Source organism: Schistocerca americana, chromosome 4 (genome assembly GCF_021461395.2).
Source record: "Schistocerca americana isolate TAMUIC-IGC-003095 chromosome 4, iqSchAmer2.1, whole genome shotgun sequence".
NCBI lineage: Eukaryota > Metazoa > Arthropoda > Insecta > Orthoptera > Acrididae > Schistocerca > Schistocerca americana.
Window position 1 is genome coordinate 180937490 of NC_060122.1, and position 18714 is coordinate 180956203.

Here is an 18714-nt window from a genome sequence, read left to right on the forward strand (position 1 = left end):
AATGAATTTCTTTGTTTGACTCCTGATCGGATACCTCAGTCGTTCATTTCACAGGACGCCGCCTGATGACACTGTTGCCAACCTCGCGGCAGAAGCAGCACCAGCAAGGAGGCAGAGTCACCAGGAGGGGCTCCATTCCATTGCGCAGGCGTGGCGTGGTGCCCCTGCAGCCGCGTGTGTGGCGGCAGCCGCCGCCGTCTCCGGCGTTGTTTACGACCCTCCATCACTCGCTATCGCCGCCACGTGGGCGCGCGGGCGCGGCCGCAATTTCACACCCGCTCCTCTATCTAATGACTTCCGAGCTATTAATTTTGTCGGCCCGTGTCCGTGCCGTTTGTTACCGATTTGCGGGCTCCCTGGTCGCGCCACGCCTCGAGCCGTTTCTTTTCGCCTCGCTTCGACGCGGGAAGTCACTGCACCGGAAAAAAATATATATCTATATATATAAAAAGAGTCCTAAATAAACTGCCGGCTGGGGATTGCTGGCCTCTGCAGAAAACCACGGCTGCAGGTGGATGCTGTGCCGTTAGTCGAGATCCCTGCACTGCCAAGTCTACACCAGCTACGACTTGTAGCCACAATCTCTGGATATATCACCAAACAAAATATCTGCGACGTTGACCATTCGCCAAGGCGTGGCAAAACCAAAAATATGTATCTCTTTCGAAGACAATACAGTGAATTGACATCTTAAAAAAACACTATGTTAGAATGTAATAACACTAATTATCAGACGGCTAAATAGCTTAAATAATTAATTTTAAGAGTTTCTGTGAAGGTATTCAACAATGAAGTAGAAGAAGTTGTTCATCAAAAATTTTTTTAATCTCGTCTAGGACTCCACCACATTACCTGTTTTACGTTTAATATGTTGTAACGTGTATCCACAGGACATGTGGCCTGTAATTGAAAAAGTGTCATGATGATCTCTCCATTGGCAAAAGATTCCGGAATAGACCCCCATTCGGATCTCCGGGAGGGGACTGCCAATGGGGAGGTTACCATGAGAAAAAGATTGAATAATCAACGAAAGGATAACGTTCTACGAGTCGGGGCGTGGAATGTCTGAAGCTCGAACGTAGTAGGGAAACTAGAAAATCTGAAAAGGGAAATGCAAAGGCTCAATCTAGATATAGTAGGGGTCAATGAAGTGAAGTGGTAGGAAGACAAGGATTTCTGGTCAGATGAGTATCGGGTAATATCAACAGCAGCAGAAAATGGTATAACAGGTGTAGGATTCGTTATGTGTTACTGTGAACAGTTCAGTGACCAGGTTGTTCTAATCAGAATCGACAGCAGACCAACACCGACAACGATAGTTCAGGTATACATGCCGACGTCGCAAGCTGAAGATGAACAGATAGAGAAAGTGTATGAGGATATTGAAAGGGTAATGCAGTATGTAAAGGGGGACGAAAATCTAATAGTCATGGGCGACTGGAATGCAGTTGTAGGGGAAGGAGTAGAAGAAAAGGTTACAGGAGAATATGGGCTTGGGACAAGGAATGAAAGAGGAAAAAGACTAATTGAGTTCTGTAACAGTTTCAGCTAGTAATAGCGAATACCGTGTTCAAGAATCACAAGAGGAGGAGGTATACTTGGAAAAGGCCGGGAGATACGGGTAGATTTCAAGTAGATTACGTCATGGTCAGACAGAGATTCCGAAATCAGATACTGGATTGTAAGGCGTACCCAGGAGCAGATATAGACTCAGATCACAATATAGTAGTGATGAAGAGTAGGCTGAAGTTCAAGACATTAGTCAGGAAGAATCAATATGCAAAGAAGTGGGATACGGAAGTACTAAGGAATGACGAGATACGTTTGAAGTTCTCTAACGCTATAGATATAGCAATAAGGAATAGAGCAGTAGGCAGTACAGTTGAAGAGGAATGGACATCTCTAAAAAGGGCCATCACAGAAGCTGGGAAGGAAAACATAGGTACAAAGAAGGTAGCTGCGAAGAAACCATGGGTAACAGAAGAAATACTTCAGTTGATTGATGAAAGGAGGAAGTACAAACATGTTCCGGGAAAATCAGGAATACAGAAATACAAGTCGCTGAGGAATGAAATAAATAGGAAGTGCAGGGAAGCTAAGACGAAATGGCTGCAGGAAAAATATGAAGACATCGAAAAAGATATGATTGTCCGAAGGACAAACTCAGCATACAGGAAAGTCAAAACAACCTTTGGTGACATTAAAAGCAACGGTGGTAACATTAAGAGTGCAACGGGAATTCCACTGTTAAATGCAGAGGAGAGAGCAGATAGATGGAAAGAATACATTGAAAGCCTCTATGAGGGCGAAGATTTGTCTGATGTGATAGAAGAAGAAACAGGAGTCGATTTAGAAGAGATAGGAGATCCCGTATTAGAATCGGAATTTAAAAGAGCTTTGGAGGACTTACGGTCAAATAACGCAGAAGGGATAGATAACATTCCATAAGAATTTCTAAAATCATTGGGGGAACTGGCAACAAAACGACTATTCACGTTGGTGTGTAGAATATATGTGTCTGGCGACATACCATCTGACTTTCAGAAAAGCATCATCCACACAATTCCGAAGACGGCAAGAGCTGACAAGTGCGAGAATTATCGCACAATCAGCTTAACAGCTCATGCATCGAAGCTGCTTACAAGAATAATATACAGAAGAATGGAAAAGAAAATTGATAATGCGCTAGGTGACGATCAGTTTGGCTTTAGAAAAAGTAAAGGGACGAGAGAGGCAATTCTGACGTTACGGCTAATAATAGAAGCAAGGCTAAAGAAAAATCAAGACACTTTCATAGTATTCGTCGACCTGGAAAAAGCGTTCGACAATATAAAATGGTGCAAGCTGTTCGAGATTATGAAAAAAGTAGGGGTAAGCTATAGGGAGAGACGGGTCATATACAATATGTTCTATATGGACGATCAAGAACAAAGTGCTCGTATTAAGTAGGGTGTAAGACAAGGCTGTAGCCTTTCGCCCCTACTTTTCAATCTGTACATCGAGGAAGCAATGATGGAAATAAAAGAAAAGTTCAGGAGTGGAATAAAAACACAGGGTGAAAGGATATCAATGATACGATTCGCTGATGACATTGCTATCCTGAGTGAAAGTGAAGAAGAATTAAATGATCTGCTGAACGGAATGAACAGTCTAATGAGTACACAGTATGCTTTGAGAGTAAATCGGAGAAAGACGAAGGTAACGAGAAGTAGTAGAAATGAGAACAGCGAGAAACTTAACATCAGGATTGATGGTCACGAAGTAGTAGTAAAATAACCAATGACGGACGGAGCAAAGAGTACAGCATTGTATGGTAGTGAAACATGGACTGTGGGAAAACCGGAACAGAAGAGAATCGAAGCATTTGAGATGTGGTGCTATAGACGAATGTTGAAAATTAGGTGGACTGATAAGGTAAGGAATGAGGAGGTTCTACGCAGAATCGGAGAGGAAAGGAATATGTGGAAAACACTGATAAGGAGAAGGGACAGGATGATAGGACATCTGCTAAGACGTGAGGGAATGACTTCCATGGTACTAGAGGGAGCTGTAGAGGGCAAAAACTGTAGAGGAAGACAGAGATTGGAATACGTCAAGCAAATAATTGAGGACGTAGGTTGCAAGTGCTACTCTGAGATGAAGAGGTTAGCACAGGAAAGGAATTCGTGGCGGGCCGCATCAAACCAGTCAGTAGACTGATGACCAAAAAAAAAAAAAAAAAAAAATATTGTATGACCACGTGATATCGTGTATGTTAATTTCTTGAAGTGTTTATAAAGGTTGTTCTTAACTACCGTTTTATGGTAACGTGTCTATTATTTTAGAAAGAAATATACAAAACACTGAAGGAGAGCAATGAATATATGTATATTGCGGAGCTGTTGCCAAAATAACTTGTTTTTAAGGGTTCCATGCAGTAGGTTCTGTAACTAACGCCAGGTGTAATTCTTCTAGTGCCGTTCTGTCCTGCGAAAATACGAACAATGGAAGTCGTGTTTCTCCAAAAATTATTCCCAATTGTATTTAAATCATCCATGGCAATAATCACGCACATTACAAACGAGACGTTCCCTTGACTTTAAGCAGTAGGTAAACAGTTAAGTTTGTGGTATACAAAAAGTTAACATTTTTCATATATTTTTATTTTAAGGAGACGATGATTTACATCTTTCAGGATATGCTGAAAACTCGTAACTGCACGTAACTATGTTACTCCAAATTTTATTAAACGATAAGTTTCAGTCGTTGACCATAATCATGTGTAATCTGAAATCGTAATCAGCTGTGATACAACTATGAGACCCATAATGATTTATGATACTTATGACTTGTATCCCATGTGATTATGATTTCTACAGAAGATGATCTGTTAACGACTGAAAGCGTTTGTGTAATATTTTCTGAAGTACTACAACTGCATGCAGTCATCTTGATGATGTATGATCATTATTAGTTGCACCATATGCGATTACGGTTTCGCTGAAGTAGATCAGTTAAGAACTGAAACCGTTAGTGTAAAAAATTTGGAGTAATACAGTTGTATGCAATCATCAGATGATTTATGACGCTTGTGAATTACACCATATGGGATTACGATTTCACCAGAAGATCATCTGTTAACGACTGAAACAGTTTGTCTAGTAAATTCTGGAATAATACAACAGTATGCAATCATCTTGACGATCTATATAAAGGCTGAAACCGATTGTGTACTAAATTCTCGAGTAATACAACTGTACGCAATCATGAGTTTTCAATATTTTATATTTTTATTACACTGTCTGAGAAGACTATTTTTATAAGTTTGCAGAAGGCAATGGTAAGTACTGATGAGTAAACCCTGTGTTCAATGGTAATTCATGTGCCTTTTTTGAGATTTCCGTATATTTTGTTAACTAGCTTTTCTCTCAGGCGACTGATAATGGCATTTCATTTTATATTTGTGTTATCTGCAAAAAGGAGAAAATTTACTTCTACTGAGACAATGGAAGGTCAAAGTACAGAGGACCCCAAATAGACCCCTGTGGTATAGCTTGCCTGCTTCTAGTTCTGAGCACCTCTTGTTATATGATCGACACAGTAATGAGGTACACTGTAAAAACTAGGTAAGGACTGATGCCTAAAGCCATCATCATAGATGCTCTTTCTGTTAGTACGACCGGGAGAAATAACTGAATGTGCTGGAATTTATCAAGTGTTGGTGTTTGGTGTTTGTCGACCAAATAAACCACATTGGAAATTGCTGTTAACTAAATAAACGTTGGAATATAACGTTGGTGGGATATAACCAGAATAAGTACGTTTGAACTGAAACTGATAAAAATTTCTTTTATTCTTAGTCTACAAAAATAATTTTGCATGGCTGCAAATAAATGCAAATTATGGAAACATTGCTGTCTTAAGCACAGTAAAACAAGAATATTCAATAAATTATACATTATTCTATCAAGTCAACAGCATCTGTAGCGGAATTCTGAATGTGACTACATACACTAAACTACTACACTCTTGGACTGCATCGAAAACAAGTCCACAACCCCTGAACGAAAGCGACCTAGTGGCAGAGGCTCCAATTTCAATAGACTTTTTTTTCAGAGCGCAGATAGGCCTTTAAAATAGGTCAATCATTGTGAACTGTTCCCCATCCCGCAAATTCCTTACATTTATTTCATAGAAGACCTATAAGTTAGTAAAATGTCACTTGTCTCAATGTCGCTCATCCCAGGCACACTTTCTGTCACAGTTAAAAAAAAAAAAAAAAGTGAAACTGCTGGTCGAATGTATATAAGCATGGTCTCAGAGATCTGTACTGCATCTTTGCCCAGACTAACAGTTCAGTTCTTAAATAGTAATTAAAACATCTTCTTTTAAGTAAAACTAGTTATCAGAATCGAGATAATTTGACCTTCTGCTTTGATTGAAACACATAAATAATTTCCAAAGGCATTTCTATAAAAGCGTCAAAATTCAGAAGATCAATGTTCTTATATAAGGCTGGAAGAACTTGCTGATGATGCAGGTTATCCCCAAGAAGACATATCACGTCATTACAAATAAAAGGTAGTTATGATTTTTGAAACAAGTTAATAAAACTTGGGATAGTTTTCAAAAGACAAACCAAATACAAACATTTGAATTACTCAAAACAAGCTGATAAAGTGAATAAAAGTAAAGAAGACTGAAGGTCGTCTGTTACAGACACCTTTCATACTGTCTATTCGTTCGCACTTGGGTCTCTCAGAGAACATAGATGGTGAATCACTTGCCTCTACCGATGGGAAGTATGGAACCTGCAACACCTTCAAGTACCAAACGCAAGGTGTTCAGATTCTCTCGCTCGCTACACAAGGAGAATTAGTCCTACGGAGCTATTTGTAGAAAATTTAAGTAAATTAAATTTTATACTACAATAGGTTTTCGTTCGACAGAACCGTGCAAAAGTGACCTTCAAATGCATATTTCTTGAAAAAGTCTAAAACTCTCGCTTCCAGCAAAAAGTATCTGAGTACAGCATCCAAATACATTAAATTTCCTACAGAAAGGCCCTGTTTATTTTTTCTGTTGACTAATAGTTTACTCATAGTGGTTGAGATACTATGTGTGGTTGTTGCATAAAACCCACCGGTAGGAGCAGCTGATTCATTCTGTATATTCAGTCTTCTGTCTGCTCAAATAGCTTAATTTTTTTCGTATCATGAACACGTTGTATAAACTCTGAGACTAATCAGCCAAAAGTGTAGTTTGGCGCAGAGACTAGTTACTGAGGCCCCATTCTCCACTTTCGTGTTTGTTGGACTTGTCAAACTATTGGGTTACAGACGCTATCTTGTAATACTGGATGTGGCAAACTGAAGCGACATTGTCCAATGTGGTGGTGAGGTGGTTGATTCCTTGCACAGCTTTTGCTTGGTTATAAGTTACATGGTTTTTCAGTTTTACTGACGCGAAATACTTTTGGACTGTATTTTCGTGTGAGTAATGTTACGAGGGTCGTTCAATAATTAATGCCCCACATTTTTTTAAAAAAAAGTAATTAATATACATAGACAAATGTCCTTGTCGTTGCTTCATTTGATGTTTGTTCCGTGCACGGTGAAGTTTCGAACTATTCTGGCAGAAGGCAGAGCCGTAGTACAGCGTCAAAATGGGGTCCACACGCGACTCACGTTACTAGCAGCGTGCTGTTATTGAATTCTTGTGTACAGTAAAACAAAACCGTGGTGAACATCCATAAACGTCTGTGTGCAGTGTATGACGATGCTTTAGTTGATAGGAGTACAGTTGGGCGATGGGTAAAGGAAGTTACAACTTCTGTAAATGCAGAAACAGAGCTCCATAATCAGCCACGCTCGGGACATCCTGTCGCAGCCACTGGTCCAGACATGCTGAATCGTGCGGATGCCATTATTCGTGCCAAATTGCGCATCACAACACGACAGTTGGTTCTACAGTTGTCGGTCAGCATTGGAAATTCGTCTGCAATGATCGAGACTCTCGAATATTTAAAGAGGTGCTGACGATGGGTTCCACGAATGTTTACAGCGGACCAAAAGATTCGAAGAAAGGGCACCCCATTTGAATTGTTGGAGCGTTTTGAGAGCGACGGAGAGGCCTTTCTGTCACGGATCGTTACGGGGGACGAAAGCTGGGTGCACTGCTTCGCGCAGGACACAAAAAGGCAGTCCATGGGAAAGCATCATCCTCATTCACCACAAAAGAAGAAATTCAAAACAACCACCTCTTGCGGAAAAGTCATGATGACAGTCTTCTGGGACAGTAATAGCGTCATTATCGTGGGTGTGATGTCAAATGGCATACCTGAAGACTCTGAATAAACTCAAGAACCGTTTCCGACGTATTCGATCGGACAATAAACCAGCAGAAATCTTGCTCCAATACGATAATGTACACCTGGCACCCGCCGACTTCCATTTCTTTGGGCCGCTTTAAGATTCTCTACGGGGAAACACTTTGAAGATGACGAGAGTGTCAGTCATGCTGTGAGAACATGACTATGCATACCGGACAGGAGCTTTTACCTGCAGGGGAATACATGATCTTCCACGACGTTGGCGTACGGCCATAGAACGTGATGGAGACTACGTAGAAAAACAGGACACGGACAAGACATGTTGATGTATATTGCCACCAAATTTCGACCATTAACAATAAATATGTTCTGAGAAAAAAAATATGGGTCATTACTTATTGAACGACCCTCGTAGTTTCTTTGTTCGTTTTCACAAATTGGTTGGAATACATGGGAATCAATATGCACTTTATATTAATTGGAGTACATTACTCCACTGCTTTTCCATTCACTAAATAATATATGGAAGTTACTATGAACAGACAATCGTTTTCCTGGATTTTGTGAACGTGTTATGATGTAAAGTCACGTGGCCCGTAGAAGGGTACTTTTACGTAAGACTTGAGGCCTTGTATTCTTTTCCTGCTTAATAAAACTGTTATTAACATTTCACTTAATTTGAGACTCTTAAGAAGTCGTTTCTCACTCCTTTAATCTTGTTTCAGTTCTTACATGGGTTCCCTTAGAACCTCGTATCGAAGTGCATTAAATTTCATTACATTTCATGGAGAAAGTGAGTGAACCACCTTCAGCAGAAAGAACGTTTTATGTTCCAGTGCAGTTTTAAGCAAAGAAGGTAAGTGTGTTTCGCACTGGAACTGCGAGGCACGAGTCTGCAGTGACGATGACGTCAACGTAAGAGCTCATTTCAATTTACTAGATGTTGTAGGGTACCATGTGCCACGCCATTTGCACTACATGAATGTCGTCTACCAGGAAGGAATCAACAACACAGATAGGGAGTTGCTAGATGAAACTTCTTGGCAGATTAAAACTGTGTGCCGGACCGAGACTCGAACTTGCGGCCTTTGTCTTTCGCGGGAAAGTGCTCTACCATATGAGCTACCCAAGCACGACTCACGCCCCGTCCTCACAGCTTTACTTCTGTCAGTATCTCGTCTCCTACCTTCCAAACTTCACAGAAGCTCTCCCGTGAACCTTGCAGATCTGGCACTCCTGGAAGAAAGGATATTGCGGATACATGGCTTAGCCTGATGAAATTTGCTGAAGAGGTTATTGTGTCAAGTTATCTTGTCTTAAATCCCTCTTTTACTGTTCCTGGTCACTACAGCATATAAATGAAAGTTAGTCAGATTGACTTGTTTTTCTCGTACGGATCAGATTTCATTTAAAAAGGGGCATATTTCAGAACATTAAAACTGGAGTCATAACGTCTCATCAACTCTCGCGTTAAATTTTAAGATAGTGACCAGCTTTTAAGGTTGATATGGAAAAGGACGAATAATTTCAAGCAGAAACAACTTCTAGTACATAGTCATCACAAAGTTCCATTCCACCTATGTATACATAGATGTTAAAGAATTGTTGTTTCGTATTGTTACAGGTGCTAATATACATCTAAATTAGGGCTGAGGAGTCCACTTCCACCGCGTAGGAATGGATCGTAACGAGCACTTGGACTCACGACAATCAGTGAGAGATATTCAGGATGATTTCACTGTAATTTTTCAGAAAACCATCAATGAGGCGAATGATCGGCATCTTTGCAGCTGTTCCTGCATAGGTGAAGGTATTTTCTCGGGGGAATGTGCAGTATATCACAGCGCAGCGCAAAAGAGAGAAAATTTATTTCTAGCGTAAAGAAATCCCACATGTTTACGAAGAACTTGAACACAACCCACCACATGTCATGATCCGGGCTGCAATGTTTGCAGCCCACTTTGAAGATCCATATTTCTTTGATGCTGCTGTGAAACACATTACGTATCTCAGCATGTTACGTGACTGTTTTTGATCCACATCTGCAAGATCGTGGGCTTCTCGGTCGCGTGGTTCCAACAGGATGGAGCATCAGCCAATTATGCTATTTCCGTTAGAAAATATCTCAATGAGGTATTTCCAGATTATAGGATTAGACGTGGTTCTGTTTGTTTGACTGTATCTTTGGAGTGGCCACCCCAAAGTCCTAACCTGTCATCTTGCGACAATGCTTTATGGGGCTTCATGAAACAGAAGGTTGCTGCCACACGTTAGGGGTCAGTTGACGAACTTCAGAATCCTCTTAGTCTGACGTCATTATGCCAGAAATGTTGAAAAGAATTTCACATCGTACACGGAGGAGAGTAATACTCTGTCGTGAAAACGATGTGGTACACATAGACACTCAGGCATATATAACGAGCATAAGATGAGGTTCAACAGCCGTAAAGTATTTTGTAAAACCATTAGCTGTTTATTTGTCCCATTAATCATCTACCGGTTACGATTATTAACCATCATCCAGGATGTAGGGCACAACAGATTAGTTAAAAGCATTCCATATTCCTTTGAAGCTGAACAATATCGAAATTGTCCAGTGAAATTGTACAAACACCCGACACAATTTGCCTTAGAACACTGACAGTCATATCTCATGTCAAATAGACAGACATCACAGGTAATACAGGACGAACAATGGTTAAAATATTCGTGTGTGAGTTCTTAAGGAACCAAACTGCTGAGGTCATCGGTCCCTAGACTTACACATTACTTAAAGTAACTTAAACTAACCTATGCTAAGCACAACACACACATTCATGCCCGAGGGAGGACTCGAAACTCCGGCAGGAGGGCCCGCGCAGTCAGTCACATGGTGCCTCTAACCGCGTGGCCACAACGCGTCGCGAACAACGGTTAAAATGCATTTTGTAAAATACCTCAAAGTTGTCTTCTGCCATAGTCCCACATTAACAAAATGTGACCATCCATGAATACGTGGACAGGCGATATGGGATACTGGGAATTTGTGATTACCTTGTACAAAGAATATAATGATATGCCAGAATGAGATTTTCACTCTGCAGCGGAGTGTGCGCTGATATGAAACTTCCTGGCAGATTAAAACTGTGTGCCCGACCGAGACTCGAACTCGGGACCTTTGCTTGTCGCGAGCAAGTGCTCTACCAACTTTTTTTTTTTTTTTTTTTTTTTTTCTTAGATCTCATTTTGTTCGCTTTTGTTCATTGTATCTGCTCGGGGCGGACGTCGTAAGACATCCGTTTTAGTTCGTTGTTGATCGATTAACTCAGTTTTTTTATTACAGAGGGCAGCTAACCCTCTGACCGAACACGCTGAGCTACCGTGCCGGCAGCAACTGAGCTACCGAAGTACGACTAAGGCCCGGTCCTCACAGCTTTACTTCTGCCACTATCTCGTCTCCTACCTTCCAAACTTTACAGAAGATCTCCTGTGAACCTTGCAGAACTAGCACTCCTGAAAGAGAGGATACTGCGGAGACATGGCTTAGCCACAGCGTGGGGGATGTTTCCAGAATGGAAACTTTGGGTATTAATAATTTTTAATGTTCCGCTAGCTGTGCAAGAACCCGAACACTGTTTTTGCTTCAGAGATATCGCAGTATAATTGTTTGCGCAAAAAACGAACAACTTTTGTTATTTAATTGCCAAAAACATAAATCTTTTCAATTCATACACACATCAAAAACTTTTGCATCACCTCGGTTCCCAGAACTCCTAAACATAGACGTTAACTGTGTATATTGTATCACAGACACAGTCCCTTTGACTGTTCAGAGATATCACTAAACTCGCACATAGATGTAAACAACCATGCATGACCAGCGTCTATTAAACGGAGGGGATCCGACAGTCGATCAGTTCCAATCATTCCACCAGGAAGAAAGGACACTGCTCGTGTTGTCGGTAGTTCAACCATGCCTAGACGGTCAATATCGCGGTTCGATTGCGTCCGCATCGTTACTTCGTACCAGGAACGGCTCTCAACAACGGAAGTGTCCAGGCGTCTCGGAGTGAACCACAGCAATGTTGCTTGGACATGCAGGAGTTACAGAAAGACAGGAACTGCCGATTACATATCTCGCTCAGACCGCCCGAGGGCTACTACTGCAGTGGATGACCGATACCTACAGATACTGGCTCGGAGGAACCCTGACAGCAACTCCACCATGTTGAATAATGGTTTATGTGCAGCCACAGGACGTCTTGTTAGGACTCAAATTATGCACAATATGCTGCATGATGTGCAACTTCCCTCCCGACGTCCATGGCGAGGTCCATCTTTGCAGCCATGACACCATGCAGCGCGGTACAGACGGGCCCAGCAACATGCCGAATGGACCGCTCAGGACGGGCATCACGTTCTCTTCACCGTTGAGTGTCGCATATGCCTTCAACCAGACAATCGTAGGAGACGTGTTTGGAGGCGGTCAGGCTGATCGCCTTAGATACCCTGGCCAGCGAGTGCTGCAAGGTGTAGGTTCAAAAATGGCTCTGAGCACTATGGGACTTAACATCTATGGTCATCAGTCCCCTAGAACTTAGAACTAATTAAAACTAACTAACCTAAGGACAGCACACAACACCCAGCCATCACGAGGCAGAGAAAATCCCTGACCCCGCCGGGAATCGAACCCGGGAACCCGAGCGTGGGAAGCGAGAACGCTACCGCACGACCACGAGATGCGGGCAAGGTGTAGGTTCCCTGTTGTTTTGGGATGGCATTATGTGGGGACGAAATACGCCGCTGGTGGTCATGGAAATCGCCGTAACGGCTCTACGATACATGAATGCCATCCTCTGACCGATAGGGCAACGATATCGGCAGCATAGTGGCGCGGTATTCGTCTTCATGGACGGCAATTCACGCTCCCATCGTGCTCATCTTGTGAATGACTTCTTTCAGGACAACGACATCGCTCGACTAGTGTGTCCAGCATGTTCTCCAGACATTAACCCTAGCGCACATGCCTGGGATAGATTGAAAAGGGCTGTTTATTGACGGCGTGACCCACTAACCACTCCGAGTGATCTACGCCGAATCGCGGTTGAGTAGTGGGACAATCTGGACCAACATTGCCTTGATGAACTTGTGAATAGTATACCACGACGAATACAGGCATGGATCAATGCAAGAGGACGTGCTAGTGGGTATTAGAGGTACCGATGTGTACAGCAATCTGGACCATCACCTCTGAAGGTCTTTCTGTATGGTGGTACGACACGCAATGTGTGGTTTTTTTATGAGCAATAAAAAGTGCGGAAATGATGTTTATGTTGATCTCTGTTCCAATTTTCTGTACAGGTTTCGGAACTCTCGGAACAGTGGTGATGCGAAACTTTTCTTGATGTGTTTATTTTAAAACTGACTTGCGGCTGACTACTCAGGATTACTGATGTCGCTCGGCCAAATACGAATTAAACTTTTGCCACATTCGAAGAAATACTTCGACGTCAAAACTACAGTGTTAGTGAAATATATAAATTTCTCATCCGAGCCCATCTACTTAGTGGGAGTGAATTTAGTTTCGTCTGAAATTGGTCGGATTTCTGTTATATAGTTACTCATTAACATTTACTAATAATTCACCTCCTTTAAATTCAGATACGGTATTAACACACTTGGATTTGGAATACTGTTCGTTTTACTCATCAGAATTACTACTTTGGTTGGCGTGCTGCTGAGTCATAAAAATGTCTTAAAATCCCACTAATTCTCTATTCATCTTCAACCTACAATTCCTGCTCAAAAGGAACAAAACGTAAATCGCAGCAGATTCTATACGATTCCGCTGGTTTTACACCAACTACAAAAAAGACACACTTTTCCCTTTTACAGCCGATTTCTTAGAACCTGTGTTCAACCCTCCACTGATACTTCCCAAAATATGTTACAAGTTAGATGCAAACATCCACGTCAATGTCTGAAATTCAAAGCTAGCTCCTTCTCATACCTCACCGCGTTTTAACATACAAATCCAGAATATCTTACATCACTGTGCGTGATGTGCTGGCTCAGGATTAGTTCTCGCGAATAAACTCACATAGCCATTCAGATGGACAATGGACCTGTACTCTGTTTCTTTACAATCATTGCAACAATATAGGCGTTAAAATTTTGTGGTCAGTCCATTTTTTTTTATATCGGGTGACAACGTTGACTTTGTAGCGTGCCGAAAATTTGTTATGGTAGTTATCACTAGAACTCATTGCCATTTATCTAGAAGACTATGTACTGAGAGGATATAATTATTGAGATGTACTGTTCTAGTTTTTTTAAGCGGTTGCTCATAAAAATGTTTTAGGAAGCTGGTGGATGAAACGAGCTGCCACTGTTTACGGAGAAGTGATTCCAGCCAGGCAGGGTAGCGAGTAGCAAAGAGCTGCAGCCGGCCGCTGGAACAAAACCCGATGTCCGCAAATTCATATTGGATTAATTGTTAAAAGGGGCATTAGCGCTCTTCATTTATTCATTTTGATGGTCCCACACAGCCTTTACATGTCTTTGATGAGTAATTTGCTTGTGGATGTAGTTCCATTGAGGTCAGAGTAAGGAGAATGTTATTGGCAGTGAGTGTCTATTACTCCAGATACAGTCGGGTTTAATGAGGTCGGATAAAAGAATTTTTTTGTTTGGCTACCTGACAATAACGAGGTTCATAAAGTGGTTGAGGCTATTCAAATAAGGTTATAAGCGAAGTTCAGCTAATACTTTGTTAATATTTGTAGAATTTTGGAACACGTATTGTGTTCGAGTATAATGACTTTTCTGGAGACTAGAAATCTACTCTGTAGGAATCAGCATGGGTTTCGAAAAAGACGGTCATGTGAAACCCAGCTCGCGCTATTCGTCCACGAGACTCAGAGGGCCATAGACACGGGTTCACAGGTAGATGCCGTGTTTCTTGACTTCCGCAAGGCGTTCGATACAGTTCCCCACAGTCGTTTAATGAACAAAGTAAGAGCATATGGACTATCAGACCAATTGTGTGATTGGATTGAGGAGTTCCTAGATAACAGGAAGCGGCATGTCATTCTCAATGGAGAGAAGTCTTCCGAAGTAAGAGTGATTTCAGGTGTGCCGCAGGGGAGTGTCATAGGACCGTTGCTATTCACAATATACATAAATGACCTTGTGGATGACATCGAAAGTTCACTGAGGATTTTTGCAGATGATGCTGTGGTGTATCGAGAGGTTGTAACAATGGAAAATTGTACTGAAATGCAGGAGGATCTGCAGCGAATTGACGCATGGTGCAGGGAATGGCAATTGAATCTCAATGTAGACAAGTGTAATGTGCTGCGAATACACAGAAAGATAGATCCTTTATCATTTAGCTACAAAATAGCAGGTCAGCAACTGGAAGTTAATACCATAAATCATCTGGGAGTACGCATTAGGAGTGATTTAAAATGGAATGATCATATAATGTTGATCGTCGGTAAAGCAGATGCCAGACTGAGATTCATTGGAAGAATCCTAAGGAAATGCAATCCGAAAACAAAGGAAGTAGGTTACAGTACGCTTGTTCGCCCACTGCTTGAATACTGCTCAGCAGTGTGGGATCCGTACCAGATAGGGTTGATAGAAGATATAGAGAAGATCCAACGGAGAGCAGCGCGCTTCGTTACAGGATCATTTAGTAATCGCGAAAGCGTTACGGAGATGATAGCTATACTCCAGTGGAAGACTCTGCAGGAGAGACGCTCAGTAGCTCGGTACGGGCTTTTGTCAAAGTTTCGAGAACATACCTTCACCGAAGAGTCAAGCAGTATATTGCTCCCTCCTACGTATATCTCGCGAAGAGACCATGAGGATAGAGAGATTAGAGCCCACACAGAGGCATACCGACAATCCTTCTTTCCACGAACAATACGAGACTGGAATAGAAGGGAGAACCGATAGAAGTACTCAAGGTACCCTCCGCCACACACCGTCAGGTGGCTTGCGGAGTATGGATGTAGATGTAGATGTAGATCCGGACGGAGACAAAATTAGAAATAATCGTAAATTTAACAGTTTGTCAATTAAGCAGTTACATTGGGAACAGCTTAATGGTTGATTCCTGTATGGATTGAACTTGTTTGCTGTGTACTGACTATTCCGTTTTTTTGGTAGAAAGTGTTTGATTATAAGATTGTAGGTAATCGGCATTGGGTTAGCTTTTGACTCCGTGTTTTTGAAATGGCCGACCCCCACAGACCCGTGTCGAGAGAGAGCGGTTTTGCCTTGTAATGTTCAGTCCTGAAGATTGCACTGAGTACGTAGAAACGTCTCACGTGGTGTATTTTTTTGCGAGTAGGCGCCGTTCAGTTCGTTACGGAATTTAAAACTGGTGATACAGCATATACTGCCCTTAAGTGGATAACAATTTTTCCCTATTGTCCTGTCGAGGATTGTAAAAGTGTTCATCATAAGAGGATTATTATTAGTGCTGCCTAGAGAGCATAGTCAAATATAAAACGACTTGTTCGATTACCGATATGTTAGTATTGCTAATTGTAGAAAAAAAAGAAAAGAAAAAGAAAAAACGATTTCTTAACATGATTAGCTCCCGATTGCCATAAAGAGTGAGCTAGACATGCCTATCTACACCTATATGTGGGTATGAATTTCAAGACATTTTCGAATGTTACTACTGGGTAGAAATGTGTTTATGTTGACTGAAAGTACAATTGCAGCTACACTGAAGCTTCTTGTGGTTTTAGGGCCACCTATAGCGTTGCCTCGTACCTAACATTTAAAGGAGACAGTATCACTCAGTTACCTACTGCTAAATGTTTGACCATATTGTAGTGCTAACATTCAGAGTACCAGCAATTTTGAGGAACGTAAAGAGGCTGGAACAGTTTCACGAAAAAACCGAAGTTCTGTGCTAATGCGAGTGAAGTTTCTGGAACAAGAGATCAATCATTAACAATAAATTGTGTCGTGGAAGGAAGGAGTAGGTTTACAGTATACAGAGTGATAATTAAGAAAACCGACAAAGTGCAGGTACGGATTCCTGACTGCGAATGGAGGAAGAAGGGTCCTATGAACACACGTTCAGAAATGCATCGTTGCCACGGTAGATGGTGTTGACGAATGACATTTCCTCTGAGTACGTGCCGTGTGTTTCTTGTGTGTTGCAGGCTGCGTGATGACCCAGTGTACTGTAAGCACCAGAATGACACAGTATTCATGCTGGAAACAAGCCGAGATGGTGTCTGCTTACGGCCAGTCAGATGGAAACGGTCGAGAGGCGGCACGGCTACACCAAAACACCTACCGTCAGAGACAGAAACCATATCTCTTTTTCGGCGTTTGTATGATGGTGGGTTCTTTAAGACAGACGAAGGTGCAGGGAGGCGGCGGACTGTGCGTACACAAGATTTGGAAGACCAGGTTATACAGCATACTGAGACTAACCTTAGTACAAGCTCCAGGCAAGTGCCCCGCCAACATGGTGTAATCCAAAGACCGATTATGTGTATCCTACATAGCAATACCTACAGTGACTACCGCCTTCAACAAGTGCAAGGCTTACCAGAAGTGGATTTCCTTCTACCGGGAGGATTTTGACTATAGTTTTTGCACCAGACCATCACAATTATGGGATTTTTGTCATAAGCCCTCTTTACCGACGAAGCAGACGTTACCAGAAGTGACGTCATCAAGCTGCATAATCGTTGTCTGTGGGCTACAGACAATCCTCGACGAATGGTTGAGGCGTCTCACCAGCATCAGTTTGGCATCAATGTGTAGTCATGGATTCTTGAAGACTTCATACTTGGACCACCAGAGGAACCTACCTAGACTTCCTGCGGAAATCTCAGCCTGGGCTGCTTGAGAATGTGCCTTTGGCAATACGACAGGTTATGTGGTTTCTGCATGACGAAGAACCACTTCACATCCACATTATAGTCCGCCGACACCTCAACAACATCTTCCCCGAACGATATGATATTTCAGTGCCTGTTTTATTCCGAATTACGATGCAATGTTCGTTCGGGGATGCATGCATTGTACAGTTGATGGCAGTGAATCGCCCAGCTTAACCCGTACGACAAGACAGGTAGTTTAAATTGTGGAAAGGGGCCAAAATAAGAGGCTGACAGTTACACTCGAACATACAACTTTATTATTTGATCAAACATCACAAGAGCCAAAAAAAATTTTTTTTAAACACACTTCTTTAATCTTTGGGGCTTAATTACTGGCTGAAAGCCACTTTAATTTAAAAACGGCGGAAGGCCAATAACTTAAAATGCAAGCATAATCAGCAATTTAAATGGAAAGCCTTATCTCACAACAGTTCTTTATTTAGGCTGAAGGCCCAAAGAATCTGAGATTTTCAGAACAAACAATTTGACTTCAAAATCGGCTGAAAGCCAAACACTTAAGGCTAAACAACATTAAATTTTTTTAAATAAAAAAACAAGGCCTTACTTAAAACAGTTCTTAATTACGCAAAACTCAACCAAAACAGAAATTTAAAAGGCAAAGCCTTATCTTAAAACAGTTCTTTAGTTAGGCTGAAGGCCCAAAGAATCAGACCAAGAACAAACAAGTTAAATTCAAATCGACTGAAGGCCTAACATTTAAAACTCCATAACATTAATTTTTTTTTAAATACGAGAGGCCTTCATGAAACAGTTTTTAATATAGGCTGAAGACTTTAAGAGCAAAACAACTCAAACTCAAAATCGGCTGAAGGCCCAACACTTAAAATTCAACAGCATTAAAACCCTTAAAATTCCAAAGGTATAGCGTGAAACAGTTCTTTAAATTAGGCAAAAGGACTAAAGAATCGTACACATTAAGAGCAAAACAACCTAAATTTAAAAAAAAAATTGGCTGGAAGCCATACAAGTGCAAACAACAAGAAC